The sequence below is a fragment of the Camellia sinensis genome, chromosome 1 (assembly GCF_055761805.1).
Source record: "Camellia sinensis isolate YWXY chromosome 1, ASM5576180v1, whole genome shotgun sequence".
NCBI lineage: Eukaryota > Viridiplantae > Streptophyta > Magnoliopsida > Ericales > Theaceae > Camellia > Camellia sinensis.
Window position 1 is genome coordinate 229,039,724 of NC_138961.1, and position 23,280 is coordinate 229,063,003.

A 23,280-nucleotide genomic window follows, 5' to 3' on the forward strand; every position below is an offset into this window, starting at 1 on the left:
AAAATGAAAAAGGCTTTCTTATTACTAATATTCAAACTGACCATGGTAGAGAACTTGAAAATGAGAAATTTGAATTGTTTTGTGTTGAGCATAATATTAGACATAATTTTTCAGCACCTAGAACCCCTCAACAAAATGGTGTAGTAGAAAGGAAGAATAAAACTTTAGAAGAGATGTGTAGAATAATGCTTTGCGAAAATAATCTTCCTAAATATTTTTGGGCCGAAGCCGTTCACACCGCATGCTATATTTTAAATCGTGCATTAATTAGACCTATTCTCAAAAAGACTCCTTATGAATTTTGGCATGATAGAAAGTCCAGCATTAGTCACTTGCATATTTTTGGTTGTAAATGTTTTGTGCATAATAATGGTAAGGATAATTTAAGTAAATTTGATTCAAAATCTGATGAAGCAATTTTTCTTGGCTATTCCTTAACTAGCAAAGCTTATCGTGTTTTTAATAAAAGAACTCTTGTCGTGGAAGAACCTATACATGTGGCATTTGATGAAACTAACATCTTTGCTCAAAAGCAAATTCTTAGTGATAATATAGATTTAGAACCAAATGTAGAAGATTCAAGTATCTACAAAGAAGAGAACCAACCATGTAAATTAAACAAAGAGATGGAACAAACTATTCTCCAACCTCAAGAAGAAGGAGGAAACAATGATGATTTGCCAAGAGAATGGAAGTTTGTTCATAATCACTGTAAGGATTTAATCCTAGGTGACCCTATAAAAGGTATTGAAACTCACTCTTCACTTATAAATATTTGTAGTAACTTGGCTTTTCTCTCACAAATTGAGCATAAAAACTTTCGAGAAGTCGAATTCGATGAACATTGGATGATAGCTATGCATGAAGAGCTTAACCAATTTGAGAGAAACAAAGTGTGGGAACTTGTGCCAAAACCTAAAGATCATACCATTATCAGTACCAAATGGATCTTTCGAAACAAGCTTGATGAATCCGACACAATTATAAGAAACAAGGCTAGACTTGTTACACAAGGATACAATCAAGAAGAAGGTATTGATTTCGATGAAACCTTTGCTCTGGTTGCTAGATTAGAAGTCATTCGCATGTTACTTGCATTTGCATATTTTAGAGATTCAAACTTTATCAAATGGATGTAAAAAGTGTCTTTCTTAATGGTTTTATAAATGAGGAGGTTTATGTTAAACAACCCCCAAGTTTTAAAGATCATGCTTTTCCAAATCATGTTTTTAAGTTATCAAAAGCTTTATATGGTTTGAAACAAGCACTTTGTGCATGGTATGAACGATTAAGTAAATTTTTGATTGAAAATAATTTTTCTAGAGGAACGATTGACACAACATTTTTTGTTAAAACCAAAAATGATGATTTACTTATTGTGCAAATATATGTGGATGACATTATATTTGGTGCTACTAATGAAACCTTGTGTGAGGAATTTGCTAAGTGTGTGCAAGGTGAGTTTGAGATAAGCATGATAGGGGAGCTAAATTATTTCCTTGGACTTCAAATCAAACAATGTAATGAAAGAATTTTTATCAAACAAGCTAAGTACACAAAAGAACTACTCAAAAAGTTTGCTATGTCTGACTCAAAAATAGCTGGAACACCTATGAGCACATCTATTAAGCTAGACAAGGATGAAAAAGGTAAGTTCATTAATCAAACAAAATATCAAGGTATGATCAGCTCACTTCTTTATTTAACCGCAAGTAGAGTCGATATTATGTTTAGTGTTTGTATGTATGCTAGATATCAATCAAATCCTAAGGAATCACATATTAGTGCTGTTAAAAGAATTTTAAGATATCTTGTTGGCACTCAAAATTTGAGACTATTTTATCCTAGAGGTGTTGCATTTGACTTAATTAGTTACTCGGATGCCGACTTTGCTGGATGCAAACTTGATAGAAAAAACACCAGTGGGACTTGTCACTTTCTTGGTAACTCATTAGTATCTTGGTTTAACAAAAAATAAAATTCTGTTGCTTTATCAACGGTTGAAGCTGAATATATAGCTTTCGGAAGTTGTTGTGCCTAAACACTTTGGATGAAACAACAATTGGAGGATTTTGATTTGCATTATGATCATATCCCTATTAAATGTGATAATACTAGTGCTATCAATTTAAACAAAAATCCGATTCAACACTCACGAACAAAACATATTAAAATTTGACATCTTTTTTTAAGAGATCATGTTCAAAAAGGAGATATTGTACTTGAATTTGTAAACACCGACAAGCAATTTGCGGATATTTTCACAAAACCCCTAAGCGAGGATTGCTTCAATTTTATTCGTGGCGAGTTTGGAATGTCGATTTCTATTTAAAAGGTTTTGTTGTGACTGTGAAACTTGAATTTTTGTTAAAATGATATATGTGTATTGCTACATTGATATGGAAACATTTTATCAGTTGAATGCTGTCAAGTCTTTCATACATTTATTGTCCTGAACAGTTTGCTATTCATAACTATGTATTTTTGTTCTGCATCTTGAGTTTAATTTAATTTTGCATACATTGATTTTTTTTAAACTCTCATGGTATTTTATTTGTATTACCATTCCAGCAACACCAACGTTCCATTAAGTTTAATTTCTGCTGGTATTATTTTATTTTATTTTATTTTACTTTATTTTTATTTTTTTATTTTGCTATTAGGCTTCATTTATTTTATTTTTATTTTTTTCATTATTATTTTTTGTTTGGGCTTAATTTTCTTATTTTTTTCTACCTTTTAATTTCATTTTTCAGTACTTAAACATAAAAACAAAAACAACTCAAAATACAACTATTTACATAAAAAAATAAATAAAATACCCTTCATTTTTTTTACGGCCATACGCAGATCAAACTAAACATATTTAAAAAAAAAACCAAAAATACAAAAAACAAAAACAAAAACAAAAACAAAACAACCATTCATTTTTTTCCGGCCATACGCCGACTTCACTTACTCGCCTTTTCCACCGTTTTCTTCTTCTTTTTATCACCTTGGGCGACCCTTGACGCCCTTGCCCCCGTACTTTCGTCGAGAGCAATGACTCCCCACTGACTATCAAAGGCCAAGAATGACGTTGCTCCAAATCGGGCCATGGAGGTGATCTTTCGTTTAAACTCTTTATTTTCGGCCTTCAGTGTGCCTATTTCTGCTCGCGCATCCTTGTACATGCATTGAAGCAGAGAGAGTTGGGCGTTGACCTGATGGAGCTCACTCGTCCTGTTCTGCAATCGGTGAGCCAATTTTGTGATTGCCGTTACCGTCTCCATATAGGACGTCAGTGTGAAATGATTGGCTTCTATGTCAGATTAAGCTGCCATGATTTGCTCAATCGACATCATAGGAAGGTTAGGCAGAGGAATGACAGGAAGAGTAGAAGTAGAGGCAATCGGTCCAGTAGAGCTTATGAGATCGTTCAGGTCCGGAAATAGAGTGAGGGGACGGGATGAGGAAGCCATGGTTTAGAGGTGAGAGGTGTAAAAGAAATGAGTTGCAAAGAAATAGAAGAGAACAGACTGAGGTTTGGCCTCTTCCGTTCAGTTTTTTTTTGTCTCTCGATGCGGAAGAAGAGCAAAAGAGAGTGGTGAAGAAGAGATAGACGACGAGATAGAAGAGAGTGAGGTGAAGAAGAAGAAGAAGAAGAAGCAGACGAGTGTGATTAAGAAGAGGGCTGAAGAGAAAAAGACAAGGAGGGAGCGATAGCCGAGGCGAGCAACAATCGAAGAGAGCTGTTTTTGTCAGTCGGCTGACGCAAAAGTGAAGCCACGTGTTCGACACGATTTTCAACGAAAAAGAGAGGCGCGGGCGATTCATATATATATGTATATATATGTTTTGATTATCTATTTTTTTATGCCATTTATCACTATCATTTTCCACCTCCTCCTCCAGATTCTGAACCATGCTTTCCTTTTAATAATGTCCCAGGGAGAGAAATTATATGATGTTATGTATTATGATATTATTTTCAAATTATGGTATTATTTGAGACCTAATCTGATGATTATGTATTTATAGTTTGATATCTTAATCTTATATCATGTCGTTGATTAAATCTTATTTATTACACATGTGCTAACCTATGTATTTAGAAATGAATTCAGGGAGCATGACTTGAGGGGGAGCATTTTTTACTCCCAAATCAAATCAAAACATTATTGTGTGCCATCATCAAAAAGAAAGAGATTGTTAGACTTATTTATTTTGATGATTTATTCAATTATGTTTTAATTTATTTGAAAGAGAAAAAAAAAAGAATCAAAGCTTATTTTGATGATTTATTTGAAAGAGAAAAATAAAATCAAAATTTATTTTGTCCCATTATTTCTCACCTAAACTTTTATCCTAAATGTTGTTAGAATGTATTTAATATTTAATTAAATCAGGAGTTCAAACAACCTAAAACTAAGGTTCAAACAGCCTAGCACAGCAGCAGGCCAAAAGGTTCAAAAAGTTCAAGTGAAAGATATTCAAATTAATAATAATGGAAGTATAACGGCTATAAACGACTATAAAGGTTCAAAAGGCCAAAAGGTTCAAAAGGTTCAAGTGAAAGATATTCAAATTTGCAATGATGGAGTGAAAGATATTCAAATTAGTAATGATGGAAGTACAACGACTATAAACGGTTATAAATTCAAATGACTATAACGGCTATAAACGGCTATAAATTCAAATGAATATAGCGATTATAAACGACTATAAACGGCTGTAATTTTTATTATATATACCAAAACCTCTAATGTAAACAAGTTACAAAAAATCTGAAAATATTCTTTGATCTATAATCACTCACATCTATTCTCAGAAATTATACACTGAGCTTTATAGCTTTAAGCTCATCTTTCCTGTGTGAGATTTACAGAAAAATCAAAGGTTCATTTTATATATCTATTTTTGAGAGATATTTATTGTAAACTTTATTTGAAAGCAAAAATACCATTTCATCTTGTAAAAGTGTTGCAAACACTGTGTTCTTGAAATCTTGAGAGTGATTGTGAATCACCTAAGATTTGTAAGGGTTTGGGCTTGTAAAGTCTGTGTAAAATCCGTGGAGGATTGCTCTATTTGTAAAGAGGTTGCTAGCACCCTTGTGGAGCTAGAAGATAATGGAAAATCTCAAGTGAAGTTTGAGGAGTGGATGTAGGCCGAGTTGAAGTCGAACCACTATAAATTTGTTTGCCTCTCTCTCCCTTATCTCTTTATTTTATTTTATTTTATTTTATTTTATCTCTTTCTAAACAAAAGGGCCTTAGATTCAAACCAAACAAAATACTAGTTGACCAATTAGATTAGTAGTGGGCAGTGTGGCACTACTCGGAGTTGTTTTCGCAAAATTGGATTGGGCAATGGTAGAGGGCCACAATTTTTGTGGCTCAAATGGCTCAAAACTGTCAAAACGATGTCGTTTTGGACAGATAACATGCTAAAACGACGTCGTTTTGACAGTTTTGAGCCATTTGAACCACAAAAATTGTGGCCCTCAAACATTATTCAATTGGATTTATTTAAATTTATTCATAATAATTTTTATCCACACACACTTGTATCTTTACCTATTGTCTAAATTGTTATGTTGACTAAAGTAGATGAGAGACACCAAATGTACTAGGCCGACAACTTACAATTGGGTCTGTCTAACCACACCTTTCAGATCCATGACTTGCCCAGTCCTGGAGGAACCACCCACCACTTTCCCTATCCATGGCTGGCCTTCTCTGGGTGGTCCACTAATTTGGTACTCCCAAAAAGTACACAATTATAACTGTTTTACTAAGGTTATGCCTTAAATGAATTGTAATAAAAAAAGAAAAATCATAAAAAAAAATAAAAATTTAATTTGGATTACATTTATAATAAGTTTAATTCACACACTTTAAATTCTGAACACTTTAAAAATAAAAAAAAATAAAAACAGATAGCGTTGTTGTTGGCTCCATTCCTAATGAGAGCAATTTAACATGCAGCAGCATTAGAGAGGATAATCCAAAGAAGACTGAACAGTGAAAACTCGTGATGTATGTTGAGCAAAACAAAACTGAGGCTTCTGTTTTGGTATATAGATAGATATGGTTCACTTCTCATGCTCAATAATAAGAGTAAGTAGTAGGAATAGTAGTGCTCAACCCACAATGCCACTTGTAGATAAAAAGTTGTGGCAAGCTCTTTTTGAAATTTTACTACTTGAAGATGAGTGTTTGTTTGTAATGTAATCCAACTAGCAGATGAGTCCTACAATACACATGTTATTTTTTAAAAAAAGTATTTAACAATACGATGTGTGTTTTAAAAAAGTAATTTAAATTTAAATTTAAATTTAAAACTAAAATTAAAGTATGATTTTAATTATTTATTTTGATAATATATGCACTATCGTTCTTTAAAAGTGTTATTTAAATATATATATATATATATATATATATATATGATTTTAGTTAAATTATTTGTGTATTTTAATAATTTTAGTTCTATTGTATTATAAAAATATAATTATCATATAATAATTTTGTATGATATATATTAAATTATAAGATAGTAAAATAAATATTCATTTTGATATTAAAGATAATAGTAAAATTAGAAGAAGAATTAGTAACATAAAATTAAAATTAAAAGTAATTCTAACTATTTAATTTTGTTTTATATTCATTTGGAAAATAAAAAAAATGTAGAAAAATTATATAAAATTTATTGAAAAATTAAATATAAATATGTTGTAGTTGGGTTACCATATAATAATTTTATATGATATATATTAAATTATAAGATTATAAAATAAACACTCTAAATTAAATTAAAATATCAACTATATAAAATAAATTCAACAATGACTAATCATGAAAGAATCTCATAACAACCTTTAAACCCAAAAAGAAAAAATAAATAAAAAATACCAAATGATAGATACATCACATTGTGTGCAGTAATTGATCACCTGTAATATGATATCAAAACATAGAAGAACTTATTATTCAACAATTGAAAAAATAACTCAAGCTGTAAATCCAAACTTCAGAGGTTTTTTGAGAGTATCATTGTTGTGTAGGTTTTTTCTCCAATAGCTGTGATTATATAATATAATAGAGGAAAGATTTTGTACAATCAAAGTATAATTCACATAAAATTTGTAGTTAGATTAATGTAAAACTCAAATTGGGTTTGTGAAAGAAGTATTTTTCGAATAAATTCCATATAAAATTGGTATTCAGTTTGCGCTTTACCTGAATTTACGATGAAAAATATATAAAATAGGTAGTATTTATCAAATAGAGTTCTTATAAAATAGGTAAAGTTAGAATAATTTAAATTGACTTTGTGCTTGTATAGAATTCTATATATAAATGAAAAATGCATGCTGATGTTTTTTTTTTCTTTTCAAATAAAACTTTAAAATGTGTCACATAAAAAAGAGAAAAACACTACTCATATATATATATATATATATATATATGATATCAACAATCTCATATAAACATAATGATGTGTTCTCTCCCAATAATGCTCTTCATGGTATCAACAAGATATTACATCCTTACATCACCACAGGGATTGTCACCATCCCATGTTGATCCATCATTTTGAGTGCATCAATGCAATAGCATTTTGCTAAAGTCGTAGAATATTTACATAGAAATGGATCTCAGAATAGACTATACACCCACCTTTTGTGAGTGTTCTGTAAAATTTAGGATGACATGAGGGCTAATATTATAAATTTATTCAATAAAAATGTTATTATATATGCTTAATTAGATTTGGGAATTCATTACTTACATTTACAAGATTTGATTTTTTAAATTAAAATTATGAAGTATAGATTGTGAGTGTATGAACAAGAGGCAAACATATTTAGAGACCATTAACTAGATGTTGTGACTATATGCAAAAATGGCCGACAATTTGGGCAAAACTTTCAGTAATTATTTCACACCATCTTTCTAACTTGATCACAATAATTTGTCTAAATGCTACATTTATGGATTAACTAATGTAGCTCGCTATGGGTTTGGATTTTTTAATAATTTTACTCTTTTGTGCTTTTTGTTGTGAGTTTTTCTCTGTTAGTGTAAGTTTTTCTGTTGGATGGACTCTTCTGTATGTACCGTTTAACTTATCTCAATGAAAATTTCTTCTAATCAAAAACAAAAAAAATATGTAGCTCAAAAGAGTAGGGTATTTTTTTTAAAGAAAAATTATTCATCCCCTAATTTTGTCTCCCTTCCAATTCCACCTCTAATACTGTGGAATTAGAAGGGACTAAAGGTGAGATAGAGAGGAGTGTATGACCGTTTTACATGGATTTTAGTAAAGTTGTTGGGGGTGAAATTGGGAGTCTCAATTATAAGATGTAGTAGGATTATTTTTTTAATAACCAATATGATTTTAGACGTAAATTTAAATAATAACTCTCCTTTTATCATTGAAAAAAAAAAAAATTAATCACAAAAATTAGTTTATGCATGACAAATGCACCAAGGCCTGTAAAGTAGAGTTGAAGTTTGGGTTTCAAGCCCAGCCCAGCCCCCTCTCCTCAGTATCATTGCACGATTGGGCTGTTAATAATGGTCCATGGCTAACTGTTATAGGATATTTCTGGGCCTGGGCTAATCACAACTAGACAAGATACCTATCCAGAAAAAAAGTTCATGAATTTACTCAAAAATTGGGTGTACGGCGGAGATCAAACTGGTCTGTTGTGGGTCTCTATCAATAATAAATCTGATTCACACAATTCAAATTCTGAATAAATTCTATGTATTTTTTTTTCCTGAGTTTGTATAATTGTTGAATCATAACATACACCAATTTTGCTCCAGTAATGAATAAGCACTTTTACATACACATAATTAAATACAAGAAGAAAAAAAAAAAATTGCAATATTCATGAGTGTGAGTTTTATAAAAAAAAAAATAAATTTACAAGGGCCGGTGTGAGACCAATACCTATATAAATATTTGAATTTGATTTAATTCTGTGTAGATATTTCTCCTCGTCATGAATAGTTTTAATTTTAATTAATTAATTAATTATTTATTTATTATCGTTGACATAGTGCATGGCAGTGGTTTTGCATGTATTGACGTAGAAAGAAAGAATGATAGAGAAACGTATGTATAGTTTCAGCCAAAGATCGATACTAATTACTTTTCAAGGTTGAAAATGAATGTACAAAGGGCTCACTATATATACATATTCATATGCAAATTTCATTATCAAATTGTCAAAAGGAAACTATACCAGATGCTCTAAGTGGTCACCATACACTAATGTCTCTTACTCCATGAACTACTTACCCCACCTCCAATGTATGCAAAAATAACCTTTGGAAATCTCACGTGGTTTTCTACAATTTCTAGAGGATGGAAATTCACTTCTATTGAGTGTGGTGAGCAAGTGGCGCGGTTTTCATCCACATCTACTCTTGGCTTCCACTAACTAGGACTCAAGTGGGGTTGAGATCAAATTATGACTCAAACTTGTCTTAATGGAGCGTCTACAATATTTTCACTTTGTCGGGCTCATCTAAACCCCTTTTGTATAACTCCTAGTTGGTAGGGGCTTTTTTGGTCTCATGCCCAAAGAGGATTGTTATGGGTAATCGCCCTTTCAATCCTTTTTGTCTCAAACCTTACACCACTAAAAATATTGGATCACATTATCCTTACTATGGGGCCAAGTTACCCTTTTGTCACGCTTCTGATTTTACTTCCATCTAATCATATGATTAATGAGCCAATACTAATCCAAATTAGTCAAAGCACCTTCTCAACATAAAATCTAAAATAAATTAGTGGGATAGATTATGCAAAATCTGCAGGTGCTAGTAGGGATTCTCCTCCTCAGTCAACCCAGACTTCAATTAAGCATCCAACTTAGTTTAATAACAATTACCTTCTGAATAATTTTATCTAAAGAATTGATCACATCAATGATTACCTGTTTTTCTTATAATTATGTTTCCTGTTTACAAAAAAATTTTTTAAAAAAAATTAGTACCAATGGGAAGCTGTGTTTGCAACTATGGATAGTCATAATTAATCACAAGAGTGTCAATAAGATTGAATTAGTGGATCAGTTTTGATGTAACACCACATTCACTGCACTAATCGATCCATTATTGAGCTCCATTGATGTCATGAAGATGATGATGATGATGATTATTGCTATAATTAGCTGGAAGTTACTGTAAACTTATTTATAATTGTTTAGATCACTGAGCTCCGGTAGTTACTTAAAAGTAAAAATCAACAAATATATGATAACAAAGCAAGGGGTGGTGTTCTCTTAATAGCCTAAATCATACCTTTAAGGTCACCGAAGCTTGTAAAGAATTGAAAGATAGTGATCCTTGTTATTTTAATCGCAATGGTATGAAACTAGAAACAGGATCAAAAAACAAAATGAGAAGATTAGATTCCTTCTAATTGTGGTTCATACAATCAATACTATTCACTTTATTCTTTTGGACAATTTTCTAAGTGTGTGTTGAAAATATAAATAATAAAGCTGTCATTTCTGTAAGAGTTTAAATTTTTAGATGAGTTGGTAGTTAATAATTCAATGGTATCAGAGCAGTTAGTCTAACTATCTACCCAGATATTACAAAATATTTGCATGTTTTTTGATTTTTTATGAAAGAAATATGTCAGTTTCTTTGACAAACTAAAATTTCAAATCAGTGAGTAATTAACAATTCAATAATGCTTAACTTTTCAATATTTTTCATATGAAAGTTGAATGAGGCATCACTTAAAAGGATGTGGAAGTTAATGGTCAGCACTTGACAATAGGAAGGACATATATAGACAGATGAATATGAAAGAAGTACTCTTTTGGTAGGAAAATTTTGTCTTAGGGCAGGTATGACATATTAAATTGAAAAGCATGCTGAACAAAAGACCAAAAATAAAAATAAAAACAAATCAGTATCAAATGAGACATAATTTAATATTTTGTTCGTTTGTTGGTTTAGAAATATGATTTGGGTAAGGGGATGAAGGTGGTGGTGGAGGATGTGGTGGGGAAAGGTGATCATGGTGAGTGATGGTGGAGCATAAATTGAGACATACACTAATGCAATTTTTTTTTTTGTATGTTATCTTACTATAAGAAATGAATGCATGAGGCCCATAGAGATAAAAGTTTTAATATCTCATTTTAGAAAAGCTATAAAATTAGAAAAATTGTTTAAAAATTTACCCAGAGTATTAATATTGATCTGTGATTGATACTCAATTTTGTATAATAGGATCTACATTTAAAAAATATCTTAATAATTTAACATTTTTTTTAAATAAATTTTTTTAAATACCTAACATTGTTGATGTCATTGGGACTCTCTTTAGCACTTTCCAATGGATGGAAAGCATAATGGGTCATACCTCCACTTAGAGAGAAAGATTTGTGTTGATTTTTGATTTTTTTGGTTTGGTTTTTTTTTGCAAATTTTTGTTACTATGTATAAACCCTCCACCACGTTTCAGATCCACCCAATTCCACTCGTGCAAGAGGAAAAAGATAAGAAATTAATGAAAAAGCTTAACATCTAATCATTATCATAGGATAATCTCTTTTATGTGCATATGGGCGTATTAAAAAAATATGTATCATAAAGTATTTATTATTTTATGTAACATTACTGTATTGATAATAGAAATGAGCGGTCAATCGAGACATAAATATGAAATAATAAATACTTTATAATATACAATGTATTCATTATAACATTATTAAACAGTGTCATATTTATCTTTATTCGTGCCTAAGCATTAAAAGTTTTTTTTGCACAAACATTGTCTTTTATTTTATTTTTCTTGGCAAAAAGGACAGGAGAGGGTCTGACCATATATGTATATTCGCATAATTAATCATGCTAAGGTTAGACCAGCAAAGTCTTGACTTCAATGCATAATCTTAATTGGCTCAACCTAAATGATATAGTTACTAGTTAGGCATGGTGTCTGGAATCCAATTTTAGTTATATTTTTTAAGTATGTTTTTTCTATGCTTTTGTTATTTATGTTGGAATATTATGTTTTTGTATTTTTATATTTAATTTTTTTAAAAATTTATATCCAGTGTTTTTGTTCCTGTTTCACTTTTTTAACCTTTTGTTGGTTTTTGTGTATAAATTCTATTTTTAAAAATTGGTTTCTTTGTTTATTTTGCGATAAACTAAAAAAATCAGAAAGTTACTGAAAGAGTTAAAAAGTCGGGTGTGTTTGGTTTGTGTTTTGAAATAAATTTTCAAAAAAAATTTGGGAAGAGAGTTAAATTTTTTTTTTTTTGATTTGTTTGGTTGTATATTTTGAAAATAGTTTTGGAGTTTGAGAGTGTGAGATGATTTGATATTTTGTTATAGTAGAGTAGATGTGTGGGAGAAAAAAAATGATTGAAAAGAAGAGAGGATAGAGAAAAAGTGATTGATTAATCTATAGGAGAAAAAAAGTGATTTTAGAAAAAAAAAATTCAAAAAATTTGAATCAAACAAAATTTTGAAAATTTTTCTAAAAAATTGTATCTTGAGATACAAACCAAACAAGCCATATTGTTCAAGGGTAGCTTGTGGGGGATAATTTTGCCCTTTGAATTGAACTACCCAAGAAGTCAAAAGGTTAAAAGTCAAAAAGTCAAAAGGGTAAAATTGTCATTTTGATTTTACTATAATATTTTATTACACATATTTTCGTAAAAAATAAAAAATTATCCCAAATATACTTTTTTTTTTCCTCTATTTTTTTACCAAGAAGTCAAAAAGTGCGCTTATATAGCACATCCCAAATAGCTACTTAACTTTTTTTGTGTCTTTTTTTTTTTTTTTTTAAGTAATAATTTGGTGCTCTTAATTTTATTTTAAAAAAGAAGTCAAAAGTAAGAAGTCAAAAGGTTAAAAGTTAAAAAGTCAAAAGGGTAAAATTGTTATTTTGATTTTATCATAATATTTTATTACACATATTTTCGTAAAAAATAAAAAATTATCCCAAATATACTTTTTTTTCTCTCTACTTTTTTACCAAAAAGTCAAAAAGTGCGCTTATATAGCACATCCCAAATAGTTACTTAACTTTTTTTGTGTCTTTTTTTTTTTTTAAGTAATAATTTGGTGCTCTTAATTTTATTTTAAAAAACATTTTTTTGTTTTATTTTTATTTTTATTTTTTTATATAAATCTCTTTGATTGTAAATTTTCTAAGAGTCTTTTAGATTTTTATCACTTCTCTCTGTTCAAAAACATTTTTTTTTAATTGAGAAAGGCCATTCAAGAATGTTGATCTTGTGGTTATATTGCAAGTTGATAGAGCGTTTATCCAAAGTATATATGGTTATGTATTTTTTTTGTGTGCTCTTGTAATTTTATATTCATTTTTTTTTAAATTTATATTCAGCTTTTTTGTTCATGTTTCACTTTTTTAAGCTTTTGTTTGTTTTTTTATGTATAAATTATGTTTTTTAAAAATTGATTTGTTTGTTTACTTAACTTTTTTTTTGTGTGTTTAAAAAAAAAAAAACAATTCAGTGCTATTAATTTTTTTTTTTTAAAAACAGTTTTTTTGGTTTGTTTTTGGGTTTTGGTTGTTGTTTTATTTTTTATAAAGATGTTTTGATTATAAGTGTTCTAAGAGTTTTGAGTTTGTATTTTTGTATTTTATGTGTACTAATATTAATTACACTTTCTATTTTCTCCATTAAAAAATAAAAGAAGATAAAAAGTTTCATTATGTTATCAAGTTTCTTGGGGGAAAAAAAATTGATTATTATTTTACCTCGTTTATATTAAATTTGTTTTACTGTGACTGTTTGTTCTTCTTTGTGTATATCAAATCTATTTGACTATAAGCCTCCGTTTGGGAAGTGTGTTGGCTTTTTGACTTTTTGGCTTTTTTGGCTATTTTAGCCTGGGCTTAAAAGTTTGGTTTGGGAAGGGCTTTTTGGCTTTTTGACTTTTTTGAGTTTTTTTGTGAGAGGAGAATGTAATGATTATGGGTTGGATGCGATGTTTTGTTTGTTATGGCTAAAATAGCCTATTTTGTCTTTTGTGGCTAAAATAGCCAAAAAGCCCAAGAACCAACTTGCCAAGTATTCTAAGAATCTTGGGTTTGTAGTTTTAAAAAAAAATACTTATTTCAATAATTAATATTTTACTTTGTTTATATCAAAGTTGTAAGTGTTCTCTATTTGTTTTTTTAATGAGTTTGTGATGTTCAAAATAAATAACTTATATAGTTATTTTTTTAAATAGAAAAAATCAGTCACCATGTTTGGCTCTAGAAAATTTGTCCACTTTTCAAAAAATTGAGTTTTTTATTTTTCGTATTTTTTTTTTGTTTTTAGTGAAATTTTTAAATACTTTACACAATTTTTATTTTTATTTTTTAAATACACCTAATCTAAATAGAATAATACTAGGGATAAAAAATATAATATTTGTGAAAAAAAACTTTAAAAAATTCACTAAATACAAAAAATATAAAAATTCAATATATTTTTGTATTTTTTTGTATTCAATAAATTTTTAAAGATTTATGTACAATTTTTTTACTTTTTAAATATACTAAGATTAAGTGAATCTTAAAATTAAAAAAAGGGTTAAAATATTTTAAAAAATAATTAAAAATACAAGAATATGAATTGAAAATCATAAAATTATTTTTGAAAACTCAAAACCAAACAGAGTATACTTTTTTTGAATTTGCACATGCATCGCGTGTGCCCGGCAGTTAATACTTTATAATACACAATGTATTCATTACAACATTATTTAAAAGTGTCATATTTATCTGTATTCGTACCTAAGAATTAAATTATTTTTTTCCACAAACATTGTCTTTTATTTTATTTTTCTTGGCAAAAAGGACAGGAGAGGGTCTGACCATATATATATATATTCGCGTAATTAATCATGCCAAGGTTAGACCAGCAAAGTCTTGACTTCAATGAATAATCTTAACTGGCTCGGTCTAAATGGTAGAATCTAATTTTATTTATATTTTTTAAATATGTTTTTTTAATTATTATATTTTGAAGTAATTTTAGTGATTCTTAAGTAAAAATGCCAACTATGCGCTTAGTCATTGATTATAAATACAGCTTTATTATTCTAGACTAATGTGTATGTTGTGGTTGTTTGCTTAATATCTATGAAAATTGAGGATTCAACGGTTGAGTTTCTTTTTTTTTATATTTATTATTATTTAATATTTATTTTAGTGCAAATTAGAGCTTGAGTTCGTGCATCTTTAAAATAAAAAAATAAAATCAATATTAATTGAAGTATGTTGATTTCCTTTCACCTGATCATAGGATTGTGAATTTCAAATCCTAAAAGAGAGACATAAATTACATTGTTTTGTACAATAAATGTCATTATGATTTGCTATTATTCTTATTATTATTATTATTATTATTATTATTATTATTGTTTGATAAGATCACCCCTCGTTCTTCATAATATTTTCAGTTGTGGTACGTAGCTCGAAACTTTTGAGCTCGAATTTGGCCCGAAATCAAAACGATGTCGTTTTAATTTTTATTTTTGATTTTTGATTTTTTCAATTTCTGGCAGAAGAAGAAAAATCAAAAAAGAAGAAGAAGAAGAAGAGGAGGAGAGAGAGAGAGAGAGAGAGAGAGAACATTCATCAACACAACAACAACAACACATTCATCAACAACACAACATCATACATTCAACAACACATCATAATTTTTGTCGAATCTAAAAAAAAAAAATTCAATCATAAATTCATCAACAACAACAATGAACAATCACAAAAAAAAAAAAAAAAGATTGTCGAACACAATATCATCATCAATAACAACAATCATCAACAAATCATCATCTTCATTTTCTTGATCTAGATCTAGATGGACCCTAGATCTGGATCAATAAATCATCGTCTTCTTGATCTGGATCTGAATACCCTTCTGGATCATCATCCAGATCATCATCGCGCCCTTCTTCTCCGCCAGGCGATCGACCCTCTCTCTCTTTCTCTCTTTCTCTCTCTCTCCATCCCCTCTCTTCTCTTTCTTTCTTTCTCTTTCTCTTTCTCTTCCTCTTCTTCTCTCCTCTCTCTGCTCTTTGCTCTCTCTCTGTTTTCAGACATAAGGAGGGGAAAAAAAAAGAAATTGTCCAAAACGACGTCGTTTTGGGCAGTCGGGGGATTCGGGGGGAAAAATTTTCGAGCTACGAAGGATTCTTGTAATATTTTTTAACAATCAAACATTTGATCATTTCAGAATAGTTCAGTAGTTTAAGGTTGTCACTGAAATTAATAATAAATTTAAAGATTTTGTATTCAAGTCTTACTAATCACACTTTTAATGGTTTCAAAGTGACCCTATCATCAAAATGAATACTTTTCTTACATAAAATTTTAGACCTTCAACAACAAAAACAAAAAAAATAAAAATATTTTTTAATAAACCTTAAACAACTGGTTAAATGACTTAATAATTGAACTAATAAAGCCATTCTCATACATAACAAATACACATATACATGTATTTGTCCATATTGTGATATCAAAAGCTTGCTGTGTCCTCAGTGTTTCTTTTGTTTTTTGTTGCACCATTTTCTTCTCTACTTGTATCATTTATACTTCTCTTTTTGGATTGTGGATTTTAAGTTGGCCCGCATGCATATGTTTTTTCTTTTTTCCACTATTTGTATGATTCATATTTTTGTGTTGGTATATTTTCTAATTTCTATATTAAAAATTCTGAATTCAAATTTCATGTAAAATGTTGTGGAGTAGTCATTTTCCCCTTAGATTTAAGTTGGAGTAGGTCCTAATTTTTGAAAAATATCCTATGAGGCATAATTGATGGTTAATATTAATATTAAAACATTTTTTACATAAATTTTAATATTAAACCTTAGTTAGGTGCGATTGTTACCATTTGTATTAAGAATAACAGCAATGTTGGGACCCCCAATGGGGGTGACCCGAGCACCCTCACCTCCACGTGCCCTATTGTGAGAGCATGCCTACAATATATATATATATATATATATATATATATTTGAGCCCATAAAAAAACAGTGAGCTTCCGTTTGGAAAGTGGGTTGGCTTTTTGACTTTTTTGACTATTTTAGCCTGAGCTAAAAAGTTTGGTTTGGGAAGGACTTTTTGGCTTTATGACTTTTTTAGCTTTTTTTGTGAGAGAAGAATGTAATGATTATGAATTGAATGTGATATTTTATTTTTTATGATTAAAATAATCTATTTTATTTTTTGTGATTAAGATAATTAAAAAAAATTCCGTTTAACTCTTGCCAAACGGAGCCTGAGGGTGGTGGGGTCTCACGCTTTTTCCTAAAAATAAATAAAAATTGTAAATGGTGGCAAACCAAGTCTAATAGCAACAGTTCACTTTTTTATGCGTTTGGGAAGATGACAAGACTGATCAAACCCTGTGCCATTTCTTTATTGGGCAAGTTGTTTATGTAAAAAGGCAAAGCCCTTTAATAGTAGCTTCTTTGCTTGGAATCTACTGAATGGAGGAGGCTGCTTCCATTTTTTCATATATTTATGGCCGAATTACACTACTGATCCTAAAATCACTTTGATTTTTAATTTTTTAATTATAACACATTTGATTTTAAATTTTTTTTAAAGAAAGATAATTGAAGATACCATTATTTAATTTTAAGGGTAAAATCATCAATTTGATAAAATAAAAACTAATTTGACAAAAATAGATGTTAATTTTTTTAAAAAAATTATTTCTACCCATTAAAGATAAAATTATGTAAAATTGATAAAATTTTTAAGACATTTATTTATTTTTTACCAAATTAATTTTTATTATGTATTTGGATAATGATCATGTAATGAATAGTTGTTGTTAATTTCATTAAATTAATTTTTATTTTTTCAAAAGTCAAATATGGCGACAATTTTGATATTATTATTAAACCAATATCCATTAAATAAAAAAATCCAAAACTAAAAACATTTCAATATTAAATATATCGATTACACATTAAAACTCTAACAATCACCAATTACATAATTATCATTCAAACACGTAATAAAAATTAATTTGACAAAATAAATAAGTAAATAAATGAGTAAAAGATTTATCAATTTTACATAATTTTATCTTTGGCGGATAAAAATAATTTTTAAAAATTAAAAAATATTTTTTTGGCATTTAATTTTGTCAAATTAATTTATATTTTATCAAATTGACGATTTTGCTCTTGGAATTAAGTAATGGTATTTTCAATTGTCCTTATTTGGAACAAGATTCAAAATTCAAGATTAAATATGTCCCAATTGAAAAGTCAGGGACCAAAGTAACACGAGTCCCAAACTATAGAGATTGTTAGTATAATTTGCTCTATATATATTCCAGTAATGTTAAAAATACAAAATGAATTACAGAAAATATAATAGAAAATGCAGATTAAATTCAACAAGGATTTACATTCATAATTTTAATTTTGTCTCATTAAGCTTAGTGATATATATATATTGAAAAGACTAATTTTCATATTTTTTAAATTATGTTATGCAAATTATGATATTTGTGAAATTAATTACCATAAATGTCATAACTTAATTATTTTAGAGTTATAGCTAAAAAAAAAAGATTTATAATCAAACACTACATAAGATATAATTAAATATATATTTTTTATTATAATCAAAATAATATCATAAGCAACAGTTATAACTAACAATACAATGTATATAATCAAGTTATAATTAATATATATATATATATATATAGATCATAATTAAATATCATAAATATTATAATTAAAACATGTAATAGGCATTTCATTAAAAAATGTACAGAGTGGAATTTTTCTATTTTTGAAGATGCTTCTTAGCACAAAACAGAGACAAGACAGCTGATGACTTGATCACGGACGGCACCACCGGAATCGGTTGTATCTGTCTCTTTAGAGAGAGTGATTAATAAATTTTTTCAAAAATGTTTAAAAGCATTAAGAGTAAAATTTTAATGAAAGGTTTACTTATGTGACAGTGAATTTTATTTATGAATAATTTGTTGTATGTATTATTTATTTATTTTTTATTTTATATCATATCATCAGAGCTCTTGTTAGAATTTTAAAGTTAAAATTATGAATCATTGTTAATTTTTTTTTTTGGGTGCCAATATGGGGCTTGTACAAAGGAGTGTATGGTTATTTATATTCATGATTCCTCTATCCTCTACCTTGTCTCACTATCCCATTCAATGCACGCCAACTATTAAACAGAGTGGCATGACCTTGATCATCACCATCTTCATTCATAATTGGGTGGTTTGGGAAGTTAGGTTGGTGATTTATTTATTTATTTATCTTAGATAGGATAAATTACACTTGCATTTTTTAAGATTTGAGTTTAATATATTTCTCATTGACGTTTAAAAAATTACGTTGACTCATCTATTATTGTAATTATTTAGGCAGAATGAAAATATTGAATTTATGCACTATCCTTTTTCTTGTTTTGCTTTACTTTCTTTATTTTTTTTTCTTTTCCTTTGCTTTACTTTTATGTTTTGTCAATATAATTTCTTATATTTTTCTACTAGAAATAGTTGCCTTTTATTTAAGTAGAGGGATTTGTGAAATGAGATTATTAACTATAAGGGTGAGAATATAATTTTCAGAATGTCAGGGAGTGAGATATAATTGGACCAAATCTCAGAGTGTCCGTGTAATTTACCATTTTTAGATATAGTTAATAAATACAAAAAAACAGATTAAAATAATTAATAAGATAAATGTCACATTTAAATTATAATCATTTCATTTTTTTTTTCTTTCCATTATAACTATCAAATCAACTACAAAAAAAGTCAGCTATCATTCCAAACACAATTTTTTTAGTTAGGCTAATATAACAAAAAATTTTAAAAATCAATTAAAATAGTCAAGTTTCGAAATGAACCCAATATATATAATTGTACAAAATATTTGATAGTATTTATGTTTTCTTTGTGTTTTGTTTTTTGTATTTTTGAAAAAAGAGAACTACATGTAGGTGGGAGTTAAAAAAAAAAATTAACAACACATGGAGGCCTGCTAGCGATACTTCCACCCTTGCTGCCGTTCATTTGCACCCTACCACAGATATACTTGCATCCCCATGTGTTTGTAATTTTTTTTCCCAACTCTCACCTGTATATAATTCCCCATTTAAAAAATGAAATAATGAGAAGTTTAAAAATAATCGTAGATCACATTTGTGTGCGAAAATTATTTTTGTAAATTCAAAATTAGCTTTTTAGTGTTCGTTAAAACTTGGTTGTGTTTAGAAAATATTGATAAATTATACACTGGGCTCTTTAGTTGGAGCAAAATTTCATTTTAATTCTCATAATTTTAATAACAATTTAACACACACTTTTAGTTTTATTTTAATGCGATTGCTCTATTTCTTGTTAGTATTTTGAGTGAAATTTTACATTTTTGCCTCCGTTTGGGAAGTGGGTTGGCTTTTTGGCTTTTTGGCTTTTTTGGCTATTTTAGCCTGGGCTAAAAAGCTTGGTTTGGGAAGGGCTTTTTGGCTTTTTGGCTTTTTTTTGTGAGAGAAGAGTGTAATGATTATGGGTTGGATGTGATGTTTTGTTTGTTGTGGCTAAAATAGCCTGTTTTGTCTTTTGTGGCTATTTTAGCCCCAACCCACTTGCCAAACACCACCATATGTTTATTGATATTAATATTTCTAATATTATTGGGTACATTTACATATAGGAGTGTAAAAATGGTCTGCGGCTTGGGATTGGTCCGGCCCGTTTAGTCCCGGGCCCGAGCCCAGACCGAACCCCTGGGCCTAGGCTTGGGCCATCATTTTGAAGTCCGACCGGGCCTGTGGCCCAGCCATCGACCTGGTCAAGGCCCAACCCATTCGAGACCCAATGTCCCGCGAGGCCCGCCATGGGTCTGGCCAAATTTACACCCATATTTACACCCTTTTCACGGCCAATTTCACCAACCGGGTGTCTGGAACATGATCGCTGCTGACCACGTCGCTCGGTAGGAGAAGGGTCTTGGAGAGGTCAAAGGCGAGAAGATGTTCTTTGTCGCCCTTCACGGAAGCTATTGCCGGGATCTCCATACCCCGATGTTTGAGCTGCGGTCGCCATGCTGGTGTTGGGTCAGCGGTGACGGCAGGCTGCTCGGTGGTGAGCTCGGCAACCAATTCGGCAGAAGGATCTGCACGCAGTCTTTTGCCAGCCTGGCGAGTGTCTTGGCTTGCTTGCCTGGCGGCGGGAGATGCTAACGCCACCACAGCACTACTGGACTGATCGGCAGCGTGGGAGCAGATTGGGATGCTCGGTATCTCAGTGGAAGTTGTTGTGAGGAGGTTCTTGATGCGGCTTCTTTTTGCCATCTTTTCCGCCTCGGTTAACCGGATTAGGGGCACGTTCGGTAGTGTTGGGTCTGGAGGAGGTGATGGAGCACGGAGAAAGTCTGCGACCTTACGCCGGCGTGGAGCAGAGTACCAGTATGTTGGAGTGTAGCCGAGCAGCTCGTTGCAATCCCGGTTGCGAGAACGGAGCACGGTCCTTATGGCTTCTTCGTTGGGATAGTGGTAGTCGGCTTGTAAGGCTTGGATTGCTGCAAAGGAAGGAAGAAAAATGTTTAAGAACAAATTATTGAGGAAAGGCAATTAAGCGAGTCAGTTAGCACGGCTTACATGTCTCGCCGAAATTCTTGCTAATGAACCAGCCCGATACGTCGGCCGTTTCATAATTGCCGGACACCTAGAAGAAGTCGTCGTCGTGTAAGTCTTTGTCTGGGGTACCGGTCACTATTTTTTCTTTGCCCGACCTAATCTTTAAGTAATAGGCGAGGCCATCGCCGGTGTGACCAAGGGTGTACTGTCGCAGTATCTCGGCTAAACCTAAATTGGTCCCTAGCCGGTTATTTAGCTCATAGATGTCGTTGATTATTCGGTAGGTGTTGGTTGATAGTTGTGTGGGTGCTAGCTCGGTACGGCGCAAGAATTCGGTCAGCAGAGGGTTGACCGGGAAACGGAGGCCTCCTTCAATGATGGAAAGCACGGTGAAGGGGCACTAGTCTAATCTACCCCAAGGGGTTGTCTCAATTTCGGCGAGCTCTAGGTGAACGTCTGTCGGGATACCGTAGTCTTCCTGGAACGCGGCCAAGGCAGCCGGAGTGTCAACAAGGAAGTGGAAGTGCCCCATGTGTAGCCGGCTAGATTAGCTTGGCCGAGGTGGTTTGGTATAGACTGGTGTCTTGATGGCTGCTCGGTCTTTGAGAGCCTCAATATTTGGTCAGTGGTCCCCTTGGACTCTGTAGGAAAAGGATGATAGTTGTAAGTGTGAGCGCGGTCGCGCAAAACGAGCTTGACTTTAGCTCGGTCATGAAGAGTGCTAACCACCTCGGTCGTAAAGGTGAACCAAGGAGCTCGGTCGCTCAAGCGGACCAGACGATAGCCCGGTCCAGCGGCCAAGTTCCCTGCCTACCCCGGTTTCTGTTAAAGGTTTTGGTAAACTAGTAATTTGCTCGGTCTGAATGATTTTTTGGATCAAAGGAAGACCTGGAGCCCGGTCTGCCCCAGATCTTCAGTGTTCATCAGAGAAAATGAAGAACAGCAAGGAGAGTGAAGGGTTAGAGACGGTTTTGAGTGCCTATGTCCTAAAACCTACGGATTTAGTGCCCTAATATGCGAAATACCAAGTGAAATAACAACAAAAAGGGGTTGAAGAACTTACCAGTTGAGAGCAGTGGCTACTTCCTTGAACAAGAACTCAGTAATGGCAAGAAATGAAGGGCAGAAGCTTTGGATCAGCAAGGATGAAGAAAAATCAGTAAAGACGCAATGAAGAAGGAAATGGCGTATGTAAGGGAGGAAGATAGCCAAAAATTTGAACCTGGACGGACGTGATGTTTGGTTGATTCGAGGCCAATCATCACACGACACGTGTCCCTATTGACGGCGGCGTCAGTATTGAAGAGACATGATGGTGAATCGAGGCGTCGACCGGGCAAGTTTTGAAGACAGGCATGTCAACTAGCCCAGTCACCGTATTGCAAACCGAGGACTGAGGAAGTGTTACCCTGGTCAGAATAGGTAATCCCAGTCACGCTTGCGCGGACGGAATTAGGGGGCAATTAAGAAGGAGATTTATGATCTGGATTGGGCCGTGGTAATGGCCGAACAGATTTGGGCCGAACAAGATTGGGCCGAGGTAGCGCGGCCCGTGCCCTGAAAGGATTTGCTCGATTAAGGTAAGGCATGGTTGGACCGAGCTACTTGGCTTCATGGTATAGAGGCCGG